Source organism: Hyperolius riggenbachi, chromosome 9 (genome assembly GCF_040937935.1).
Source record: "Hyperolius riggenbachi isolate aHypRig1 chromosome 9, aHypRig1.pri, whole genome shotgun sequence".
In the NCBI taxonomy this organism is placed as follows: domain Eukaryota; kingdom Metazoa; phylum Chordata; class Amphibia; order Anura; family Hyperoliidae; genus Hyperolius; species Hyperolius riggenbachi.
This window is the reverse complement of record NC_090654.1, coordinates 249162735-249174443: the sequence shown is the minus strand read 5'-3', so window position 1 is coordinate 249174443 and position 11709 is coordinate 249162735. Positions and strand designations below refer to the sequence as shown.

Below are 11709 nucleotides of genomic sequence, written 5' to 3'. Positions count from 1 at the left end.
TGGGTTCACTCAACACAAGGCTAGGTATATGCAGTGATGAGGTGGGTTAAGTAAACACAACAGGTACTGGGTAGTTAGATGCAGTGAGCTGGGTTCACTCAACAGTAAAGGTACTTAAGATGCAGTGAGGTGGGTTCTCACTCAACACAACAGGTAGTTAGATGCAGTGAGGTGGCCAGGTGGGTTCACACTCAACACAACAGGTAATTAGATGCAGTGAGCTGGGTTCACTCAACACAAGGCTAGGTATATGCAGTGATGAGGTGGGTTAAGTAAACACAACAGGTACTGGATAGTTAGATGCAGTGAGCTGGGTTCACTCAACAGTAAAGGTACTTAAGATGCAGTGAGGTGGGTTCTCACTCAACACAACAGGTAGTTAGATGCAGTGAGCTGGGTTCACTCAACACAAGGCTAGGTATATGCAGTGATGAGGTGGGTTAAGTAAACACAACAGGTACTGGGTAGTTAGATGCAGTGAGCTGGGTTCACTCAACAGTAAAGGTACTTAAGATGCAGTGAGGTGGGTTCTCACTCAACACAACAGGTAGTTAGATGCAGTGAGGTGGCCAGGTGGGTTCACACTCAACACAACAGGTAGTTAGATGCAGTGAGCTGGGTTCACTCAACAGTAAAGGTACTTAAGATGCAGTGAGGTGGGTTCTCACTCAACACAACAGGTAGTTAGATGCAGTGAGCTGGGTTCACTCAACAGTAAAGGTACTTAAGATGCAGTGAGGTGGGTTCTCACTCAACACAACAGGTAGTTAGATGCAGTGAGGTGGCCAGGTGGGTTCACACTCAACACAACAGGTAGTTAGATGCAGTGAGCTGGGTTCACTCAACAGTAAAGGTACTTAAGATGCAGTGAGGTGGGTTCTCACTCAACACAACAGGTAGTTAGATGCAGTGAGCTGGGTTCACTCAACAGTAAAGGTACTTAAGATGCAGTGAGGTGGGTTCTCACTCAACACAACAGGTAGTTAGATGCAGTGAGGTGGCCAGGTGGGTTCACACTCAACACAACAGGTAGTTAGATGCAGTGAGCTGGGTTCACTCAACAGTAAAGGTACTTAAGATGCAGTGAGGTGGGTTCTCACTCAACACAACAGGTAGTTAGATGCAGTGAGGTGGCTAGGTGGGTTCGCACTCAACACAACAGGTAGTTAGATGCAGTGAGCTGGGTTCACTCAACACAACGCTAGGTATATGCAGTGATGATGTGGGTTAAGTAAACACAACAGGTACTGGGTAGTTAGATGCAGTGAGCTGGGTTCACTGAACAGTATACAGTAAAGGTACTTAAGATGCAGTGAGGTGGGTTCTCACTCAACACAACAGGTAGTTAGACTTAGATGCAGTGAGCTGGGTTCACTCAACACAACGCTAGGTATATGCAGTGATGAGGTGGGTTAAGTAAACACAACAGGTACTGGGTAGTTAGATGCAGTGAGCTGGGTTCACTCAACACAAAGCTAGGTATATGCAGTGATGAGGTGGGTTAAGTAAACACAACAGGTACTGGGGTATATGCAGTACTGGGTAGTACAATGTGCAGCTCCCTGTCACACACACAGGCAGTCAGTCACTGAATATGCTGGGCTGCTGGCAGTGGCACACACACTATCAATTAGCAAGGCTGTGCATGCAACAAAAGTGTCAGAAAAAAAAATGTACAGGTTGAGCTCTGAAAAGAGCTGTTGCTGGGTGCTTTAAAAGCAATATTAATCAGTCAGGAACAAGCAAAGCAGCCTAGAACCTAACTAATCTGTCCCTAAGAGAAAAAGTCTGCAGCAGCTGTCCCTTTCCTCTCTCTAGCAGGCACACGAGTGACTGTAAAGGCCGCCGGAGGCTGCCTTATATAAGGGAGGGTGGGGCTCCAGGGCTTACTGTAGCCTGAATGGCTACAATGTGCCTGCTGACTGTGATGCAGAGGGTCAAAGTTGACCCTCATAGTGCATTATGGGGCGAATCGAACTTCCGGAAAAGTTCGCCTGGCGCAGGCGAACGCGAACCCCCAATGTTCGCCTGGAACCGTTCGCCGGCGAACCGTTCGGTACACCTCTAGTACTAACATGTTTGCCCGCAGTGCGTTTATCTTGTACTGACATGTTTGCCCGCAGTGCGTTTATTTTGTACTGACATGTTTGCCCGCAGTGCGTTTATCTTGTACTGACATGTTTGCCCACAGTGCGTTTATCTTGTACTGACATGTTTGCACGCAGTGCGTTTATCTTGTACTGACATGTTTGCCCGCAGTGCGTTTATCTTGTACTGACATGTATGCCCGCAGTGCGTTTATCTTGTACTGACATGTTTGCCCGCAGTGCGTTTATCTTGTACTGACATGTTTGCCCGCAGTGCGTTTATTTTGTGCTGAAATGTTGCCCCCATTGCGTTTATTTTGTGCTGACATGTTTGCCCCCATTGCGTTTATTTTGTACTGACATGTTTGCCCCCATTGCGTTTATTTTATGCTGACATGTTGCCCGCAATGCGTTTATTTTGTGCTGAAATGTTGCCCGCAATGCATTTATTTTGTGCTGAAATGTTGCCCGCAATGCGTTTATTTTGTGCTGACATGTTGCCCATTGCGTTTATTTTGTGGTGTCTGAGGTAACTGTTGCTGCATTTATTATTTAATGGTCATAGTTGGCTGTGTTTGCTGCTTTGGGGTTATGGCATACTATTAAATAGCATCACACAGTTTCTGCACACCTATGATGTGAATCCACGTTTGACCACATCACGGCGTAAACACTGCTTTCTTATGCCTCGCTGTTGCATCATTACGTTAGCTCCGCCCATAGAATGTCATGGCCATGCCCATTTTTCGCGCGCGCTGCAGACACCACATTTTTCGGCGCCCTGTCCTAGGTTGAGCCTACAAAAATCTGGTCACTGTACCTAAAGGCATGGTTTAAAAAAATTTAATTGAGGGCCCATTCACACTTAAAGTGGACCTGACCTCTTGCACAGGACACAAGGAAAACATAACAGAAATGCACCCTGTATGTATTTAAAGAGTTTAGCCTGTCTAATCCCCCCTCATTTGTGTCTAATCTCAAATTGTAATTTGATCCCTCCCCTGTGTCACATGACTGCCTATGGCAGATAAGCAGATAAGGCCATTTGAAAGTACAGACTGTAAACAATATGTCTGCTTCTATGAATCAGGAAGTAGAATCTGTGCAAATTTATTTTAGGATTTGTAGCAGCTGTAACAAAGAAATGTTTTTTGTTTAAAGGTTATTATGCTGTTGTGTATCTTTTAGAGCAGAGAGGAGTTTTGAGTTCAGGTCCACTTTAAAAGCACAAAACGGTGTCGCTTAGCGCTACCGTTTTGCGCGGGTGATTTTTCCACGATTTTATTCTAATTGCAATCGCTCCAGAATCACCCAAGATTGCTGCAGGTAACCTGTTTAGTGATTGCTGCCAATCGTGAAATGCCCACGATCAGCGGCCATTGCGGCAGTGAGATCATTAAGTTACTATTACGCTAGCACTTTGGCAATTACAATGCCATGGAATTTGTTGATGCTTTATAAATTAGTAATAATAATACTAATAATACTACAGTTCAATGTTTTATCTCATCAGGTTGTTGAGACTTCAGGATTGTGCAAGAGAAACCTGTGTCTGCTTTGACTCAGGTGTCCTGTGACTTGCTTTTCCAGCAGCGGCCGGCAGGTGGCGCTGGCGTTTCCCAATCACAGAAGAAGAATGTCACCTAGCCTGGTTTTCCCAGCCAGAGGGGGAGGGTGGTGCAGCTGGTGATGTCATGAACCTGTCGTGCAAGTGCAGGCGGAGCAGGGTGTCTGCAGGAGGGGAGAGGGTGTGCAGCATTACCTGCCGTCATCATACACCTTCCTCCCGCTGATCGCAGCCAGCCATCTCCTTGCTCGGCCTCAGGCTTCGCTGCGGGGATCCAGGCTCAGCGTGTGCCAACCCGGCACCCACGTCAGGTAGGTGACCGCACTGCCAGGGCCATCCATTGCATGACAGTATGGCTTGTTGTGATCACGAGCTTCGGGGCCTCCTGTCATTCCCAGGGCTTGATCTGACCCATGCTGTATAATGATGGCTGCACTGTAATGCAGTAACCCTACTTCCTCCTGTCTCTATAACAACCTTTATGTGATGTCTTTCTAACATATGTGATGATGAGAAATGATGATCAACTACTACTGTGCCAGTATTAACACTTTCACTTCTGCCAGAGGAGAAACTATAAAGCAGCTTCCCCCTCCCCCCCTTCTCCCTACCCAGTAAAAATGGATTAATGATTACATTCTGACAAGCATAGATCCTTAGAGGAGGAGTGGTTTGGATTTAAAGGGATGAAATTATTGCAGCTGCAGCACAGCTGTAGCATAAGGCCTGGGGAAGGCAGGAAGGAATAGCTGCCTGGATCTGCTGGGTGCAAGGATTCATTATTTTTGTCTGTGAGATGGACAGCTAAGGATGGATCAGATGTTACATTGTGTCTGTGGGTAGTGAATTATACATGAGATGGCTGGGTTTGGTCACTGCAGGGCCCTGAGCTTTTTTAATTCACTCTGGAGGGAGGGGGAGAGACGCTGTGATTTGAGCGTTTGGCAGATGCCTCATCCCAATGCAATGGTTTGAATCTTTCCACCCACACTGGGGAAAAACATTGGTTTGCCTGCTACCGCCAGAGCCTGTGTTTGTGTTTCCATTGCACGCGCTGCTGTGTGACTTCATATTCTGGAGTAGGTTGATGACAAATTGGAGTTGAAGGAAGCAGGCCTGGAGCCTGCATGTGAGAGGAGATCTGCAGATGAGCTACTAGGAGGTAAATCCATGAAGATGACAGTGAGCTGGTTTATCTCCTCTCTAAGTGTACCGGTGTCTTCAGAAATAGCAGGAGCCTGGGCCGTATTTATAGCCTGACCACTGCAGATTATAGCCCAACTGTCCACACACGGCAGCAAGGAGGAAAGCCACAGAGATAACGGAGAGGACTGTCTGTCTTGTCTCATCCTTCAAGTGGACCTGTCTCTCAGACCGGGCTGTGAAGTGGGTACAGAAGTCATCTGACTCCTCAGTCTATGAAACCTCTGACTCCAGGTACCCAAAATTGTTCCGACTCCTGACTACACAGCTCAGGTAGTGCTATGGAGTTGGTACAGAAATCACCTGAATCCAGTTCATGAAAACAATGACTCCGACTCCACAGCCCTGCTCTCAGAAATGGCACAGGCCATACTTATAACTCTACAACAGTTGTGATGCATTCTAGTAGTGTGAGGTTAGTAGCTGACTCTGCAGTGCCTTTACTTTAATTATCAGTACAATCATTTTCAGGTCCACTCTTCCTTCGAATGGACCTGCCTCTCGGAAATGGCGGAGGTCAGGGCCATGCTTTTAAAGGACAATTGAAGTGAGAAGTAAATGGAAGCTGTCATATTTATTTCCCTTTAAGCAATACCAATTGCCTGGCTATCCTGCTGATCCTCTGCCTCTAATACTTTAAGATATAGACCCTGAACAAGCATGCTGCAGATCAAGTGTTTGTGATATTGTCAGATCTAAACAACTGCTTGTTTCTGGTATTATTCAGACTCTAATGCTGCCAGATAGATTAGCATGGCTGCAAGGTAACTGGTATTGATTAAGAGGAAATAAATATGGCAGCCTCCATATTCTTCTCACTACAGTTGTCCTTTAACCTCCTTGGCGGTTAATTTTTTTTGCCAAGGAGGCTGCATTACACTTTTGTAATTTTTTTTTTTTTCTGTTTCATGTAGCTACCTGAGTGGTAGCCACATGAAACACCACTAGAGGGCGCATGTGTCCCTCTAGTCCGATCGCCACCGGCAACAACAGCAAACAGGAGATTGCGTATAGAACGCGATCTCCTGTTTGGCTTCTCCTGTTGCCATGGCGACGATCGGAATGATGTCATGGACGTCAGCCGACGTCCTGATGTCAGGCGCACCCGATCCAGCCCTTTGCGCTGCCCGGGAGTGATTGCTCCGGGCTGCGCAGGGATCTGGCGGGGGGGGCCTCTTCTGCCGCTGCGTGCGGCCGATCAAGCTGTACGCGTGGCTAGCAAACTGCTAGCTGCGCGTACAGCACTTTACAGAATTTAAATCGCCCCACCAGGGGCTGAGATATCCTCCGAGGCGGCTTACCCCGAGCTCAGCTCGGGGTTACCGCTAAGGAGGTTAAAAGGGTTCTCTTGACCTTTTTAAAATGAAAACTGCCACTTACCTGGGGCTTTTATCGGCCCCCTGCAGCTGGAATGTCCTGCGCTGTTCTCTTCCGATAGGCCTTTCCCCACCCCGGCACCGGCGTAACTAGACAAATAGAAGTGCGGCCGTGCAAGAAATGGTCCACCGGAAGAGGACGGCGCGGGACATTCCAGATGTAGGGGGCCGATAGAAGCCCCAGGTAAGTGGCAGTGTTTGTTTTTAAAAAGGTCAAGGGAACCCCTTTACTATAGCTGTGATGCCTTGTAGTGGTTTCACATAAGTGAACACTGGGGTGCCAGGACATTAGTTACTATTATTAATCATTTACATAGGTCAGCCACATCAGTATTCTCCCCAGAAACTTTTGCCAGCTGGGTGGCATGAAAAAGTAGCCGGGTGGGGTGAGATGACAGAATGCAGGGCCGGCACTTCTCTGCTTACAGCATAGGAGGAGGTGAGCCAATGACAGCCGGGTGCTCACCAAAACTAACCGGGTGAAGCACCCGGCTAAAAGAGCCTGGGGAGAGGACTGCACATTAGTACCACCATTAGAACCTGAAGGAAGCAGGGGTCACATTTGCAAATCCGCAGTGTTTTGCTGTAGACACAAAAAACACGCTGAATTGCATATAATGGTAGTCTATGGTGCTGCTGCTATACTGCATAGCGTTTAAAAAAAAAAAAAAAATACAACCTGCACTACTTTCCTGCACAGCGCATGGGATTTACAATAGAAATCAATGACTACTATTTTTTAAGAGGACCAGTTAAAATGGTCTGCAAATTACACAATTGTGTGGCAAAATGCTTGCAGGGAATTGTCTGATTACCGCAGATGCAAGTGTGATCTCTCCCAGAGAGGTATATAGAGGCTGCCATATTACTTTTTATATAATACCAGTTGCCTGCTTTGCCTCTAATGCTAGGTACACACGATACAATTTTATGACAGATTTACCGTCAGATCGATTATTTCCAACAGGTTGCATCTGATTTCCTCATGCCAATTGGCGGCCGCAGAGTTGCTCCCCCAAGACCGCTTAACGCCGATTGGCAACGAGTACTCTGGGCGGAGATTAGCAGGGATTGCGTGCGCATGCGCCATTGTTCCCTGCCGATATGCGACTGGCAGGCTGTTAGAGAAAAGAAACAAGGCTATTTTCATTTTGTACAGTGCTGTGATCTAGCGCAGCACTGTACAGGGGACAGCACTGTCACTCAGCTGTCCCCAGTAGTGGCACGGAAACATCCCTCTCACAGGCTGATGCCTATAAGAGGCGACCATAGTGATTGGATTTCGGAGGCAGGGAGAAAAAAATAAAAAGCCATTTTTATTTAAAAAAAAAATAAAAAAAAATTGCAGCAGCAATCAGTTCCCACAAACAAAAAGCTCTGTTGGTGGGCAGAAAAGGAAGTAAGATTCCTTTGGCTGATAAGTTGTATGGCCCGTGCAATAGCTGCAGAGTGCTGAATTGTGAAAAATCGCCTGGTCACTGGGGGGTGTAAACCTGTGGTCCTTAAATGGTTAATTGAATAACGGGCATTGTCTTGTTACAGTGGCTCCTGTCAAGTGCCTAAATATATTAGACAGAGAGTGAACATCCAGTTCTTGATAAAGATGTGTAAGAATACAAGAAATTTGAGCAAGTGTACAGATCTGATCAGTTCCAACAAGGGACAGGATGTGATTGTTAGATTAAAGGGCTGGAATGATTCCATAATGGCAGGTCTCAGGGACGCACTGAAAGTATGCCGGACAGCCAGTGACAGGGCTATGGGCTCCAAAAGCTTACAGATGTACTGAAAGCTTAGCCCTCTGTTCTGATCCCACTGAAGAGAGGCTGTCAAACAAATAGCTGAAAAACTTAAAGGAAACCAGAGAGGAGTGCTAAAATTTCATACATATATGGGGCTTCCTCCAGGCCCTTCCGGCCTGATCGTTCCCTCGGCGCCTTCCTCCATCTCCTGGATCTTCAGTACGGGGTACCGGTATCGTAGCAAGTTGGGGCTTAATGCGCATGCGCAACCCGCCCCGCCGCCGGGATCTTTCTGCGCCTGCGCAGTACAGTGCAGAAGCAGAACTCTCCTGACACTGGGAGCGAGACGAGGGAGCAGCCGCACTGCACGGCTGGCAATTACGGTTTCTGTTTGACCTGATGAAGCGGGCTGTGTCCCGTGAAACGCGTAGTCTACCGCTGAACCCCTTTAATTTTAATAGACTCCCTTTTCCATCTATGTGAGTCTTTTGATGAGGTAAGATACCTCTTTTATTTATTTTTTTTATGTTTTTATTTTTATTAGAATACCCTATATTGGTATAATAAGTTTTAAGGGTGCCTCCACCGGCTTGCCTCCGTATGAAAGAAAGGTGTCAGGCTGCACAGTGTATGGCAGTTTGCTGTGTAAGGGGCAGCATAGCTGCGGACCAGTTAGTCCCCAAACTGATCTCTGTCCAGAGCTGAAAGCAGTCATGATGGGCATGTGACTGAGTAATGGAGCAGAGGAAGAAGGTGATCTGGTCTGATGAATCGCATTGTCTTAGGACTCTACTGTACATTCCTCTGATTTAAATGTGATCTGCTGCTAGTCTCATGGCATAGTGGTTAGTACTCTCTCCTTGCAGCCTGTTTGCATCCCAGCCAGGGCACTATATGCACTGAGTTTGTATGTTCTCCCCCTGGTCTGTATGAATTTCTTCCCACATCTCCAAAAACGTACAGATGAGTTAACTGGCACTACCCTTCCCCTCAAATTGGCCGTAGACTACGATGGACATATCGAAGCTCCTCTGAGGGCAATCAGTGACAAGACGATATACTCTGGAAAGTGCTATGGAAGATGTCAGCGCTATATAAATGCTAAATAACATCTTCACAGGTGTTGTGAAGTAATGCTATTATTATGTATTTATATAGCAACTACATCTTCCGGAGCGCTGTACAGAGTATATTGTCTTGTCACTTAACTGTCCCTCAGAGGGGCTCACAATTTAATCCCTATCATAGTCATATGTCTATGTATGATGTAGTATAACAGACAGAGGCGCTTATGGTGACCTTGAGACTGTACTGTGTGTACTCCTATTTGTTATTGCCTGAGGAAGCAGGAATATACCTGTGAAACGCGTTGCATGGTTGTCTGGAGTATATAAATAAACCTGTTGTTGTTAAAAAGCTGACAGTATCTTGTCTACTTCAAGGAGGCGAGTCCACCACCACCTCCTGAGGAATTTTAAACTTTTTAGTGCCTTTTATCCTGCTGGCGCCTCTGTTCACTCTTATATTACCAATATCTACCCCTGGTGGAGGGGTCGATCCCCATCTCTTTTTTTCCTGATCTACAGAGAGCGACATTTAATCCTGAGTGCGGACAGGTCTAATCTCCTCACCTGCCTGTACAGTGGTTACCTAGGAGGTAACCCACTTTTGTGAGTATATACACTATATACTTTTCAATTCCAACCTATTGTTTTGCTTACTACACTATATTGGGCTCTCAATGTCCCCACTTTTGTTTATGTATGATGTAGTGAATGTATAGTAGCCTAGGGATAATTTAGGGGGAAGCCAATTAACATACTGTAACGATTGTGGAATTCTCTCCGTGATCAGCGCACAGAATGCGCTTGCTTAACGGTTACCTTACCGAGCCTCCAGCAAGCGTTCGTATCAGACAAGACAGATACACGAAAACAGGAATAAGTGAGAGATACGATACACTGCTCTTTCCGCCAGAGCGAGTGTGATCCAAGTAAGGCAACAGAGCTTGCAGGATCCCCTGCTCTTTCCGCCAGAGCAAGTGCGATCCAAGTATAGCAAGATAGACAGAACAGGCAATACAAATAATACAATCCTGACTGCTCTAGCAAGGATGCCTAGCGCAGTCCTAGGAATTACTCTAAGCTAATCTTCAAACAATAAGCATGGCTGACACTCCAGGAGTGTTTCACAGGACAAACCCTTATGACCAGCGAAGGTCTGTGATATCACATGGTATTTATAGCACAAGCCTACAAAGGATGTGGCTAGGCAATTTGCATGACAAACGTATGCAAATCCCTCAGCAGCAGCAAGCTGCAAAACTGACAAAAGGTCTCTTTTCCAGAGACCTGCAGAATGCAGACCTGAACAGTGGTCAAAAAGCTGCCTGCCTGCGCACGCAGCTGAGCAGATCATTACACATATCTGTATGTTTTCTGGGCTGTGGGAGGAAACTGGAGTGCCCAGAGGAAACCCACACAGACATGGGGAGAACATTCAAACTCCATGCAGATGGTGCCCTGGCTGGGATTCGAACCAGGGTCCCAGCGTTGCAGGGCTAGAGTGCCAACCACTATGCCCCCGTGCTGTCCACGGGTCCATTCCTGGATAAGTTGCAGCTGTTTTGGCAGCACATAGTGAACCAGCCTGGTATTAGGCAGAGGAGATTAGGAATTGTGCACAGTATGGAGCATTGGTAGCAGTGTGTTATACAGCAGCATGTGGGGCCTGCATTGTATTCCATCGCACTGTATACCCCATTTAATAACTCCAAATTGTGCTTCAGACAGAAATGTGTGCAGCATTGTATTTTTGGGACACACTGCTGCACAAACAAACACTCCCATTAACTTGCATTCAAATTGCTGTGATCGTGATTTTTTTTTTTTTAAATCGCGGTCGTGGCAATTTTACAGCAATTTTTTTTACCGCGATTTTAATACAAGTCAATTGGAGCATTTTTTAAATAGTGCTCAGAAAGCATTAATGGCCGGAAATGCTCTCAGAAAGCCGTTCATAGTGTGTCTACAGCCTTATGGTCTCTTTTTCAGAAAAGGTGCTGAACTTTGAGCTTGTCTGGCAGTTCAGCCTCCCATCTACCAGTCATAGAGCGCCTTTTGGTTGCAGTTTTAGGTAGCTGAATGGCAGAAGTTGTCACGCCACACCTGTCAGCACTTGACATGCTGTGTGGTTATCCAGCAGCAAAGAAACGCATCACGCATTGTCTAAATGCAACGATGTTTAGATGGTACTCAATGCTGTGGCTGCCTCTGTTCTGCCCATACTGAACACTAGCAAACACACAGCCGATGCACGGGAGCAGCTGACTGGTAGTGAATTCACCCCTTCAGCTTCCTGTGTGAGTGAGGCCTCTGTGCAGACATCAGATAGTAGTTGGGGGGTGGAAAGCACTGCCCAGCAGTTATCTTCAGTTATCCCCAGCGACCCCGACACAGTGCGTTCTGCCAAGAGGCCTAGCCTGTATTTCACAGACGGGAGCAGGGGCAGGAAGCTGTGTTGGAATATGATAGCGATAAGAAGAAAAAGCATTCTGCCTGCGGAGAAAGGGGGATATCTGTACAAATATTGGATAGTCCCCTTATGCCTAGTACACAAGATGTAATCTTCCGTCAGATTGTCAGTCTAATCCATTATTTTGCCATGTCCAATTTTTTTCTGATCAATTTTCCAATCACTTCTATACAAAAACTATAGGAAATCAGATCAGACCT

General features: G+C 46.5%; 1 protein-coding gene across 3 annotated transcripts in view; it reads left to right on the top strand.

The window, feature by feature from the left end:
* Window positions 1-3749: 3749 nt before the first annotated feature.
* CEP170B (centrosomal protein 170B) overlaps window positions 3750-11709 on the top strand; it is a 127752-nt gene continuing 119792 nt past the window's right edge. For all 3 annotated transcript variants that reach the window (XM_068254262.1, XM_068254261.1, XM_068254260.1), the window contains exon 1: window positions 3750-3965. The gene's annotated coding sequence lies outside the window, so the exon portion shown is untranslated. The remainder of the gene's footprint in view (window positions 3966-11709) is intronic.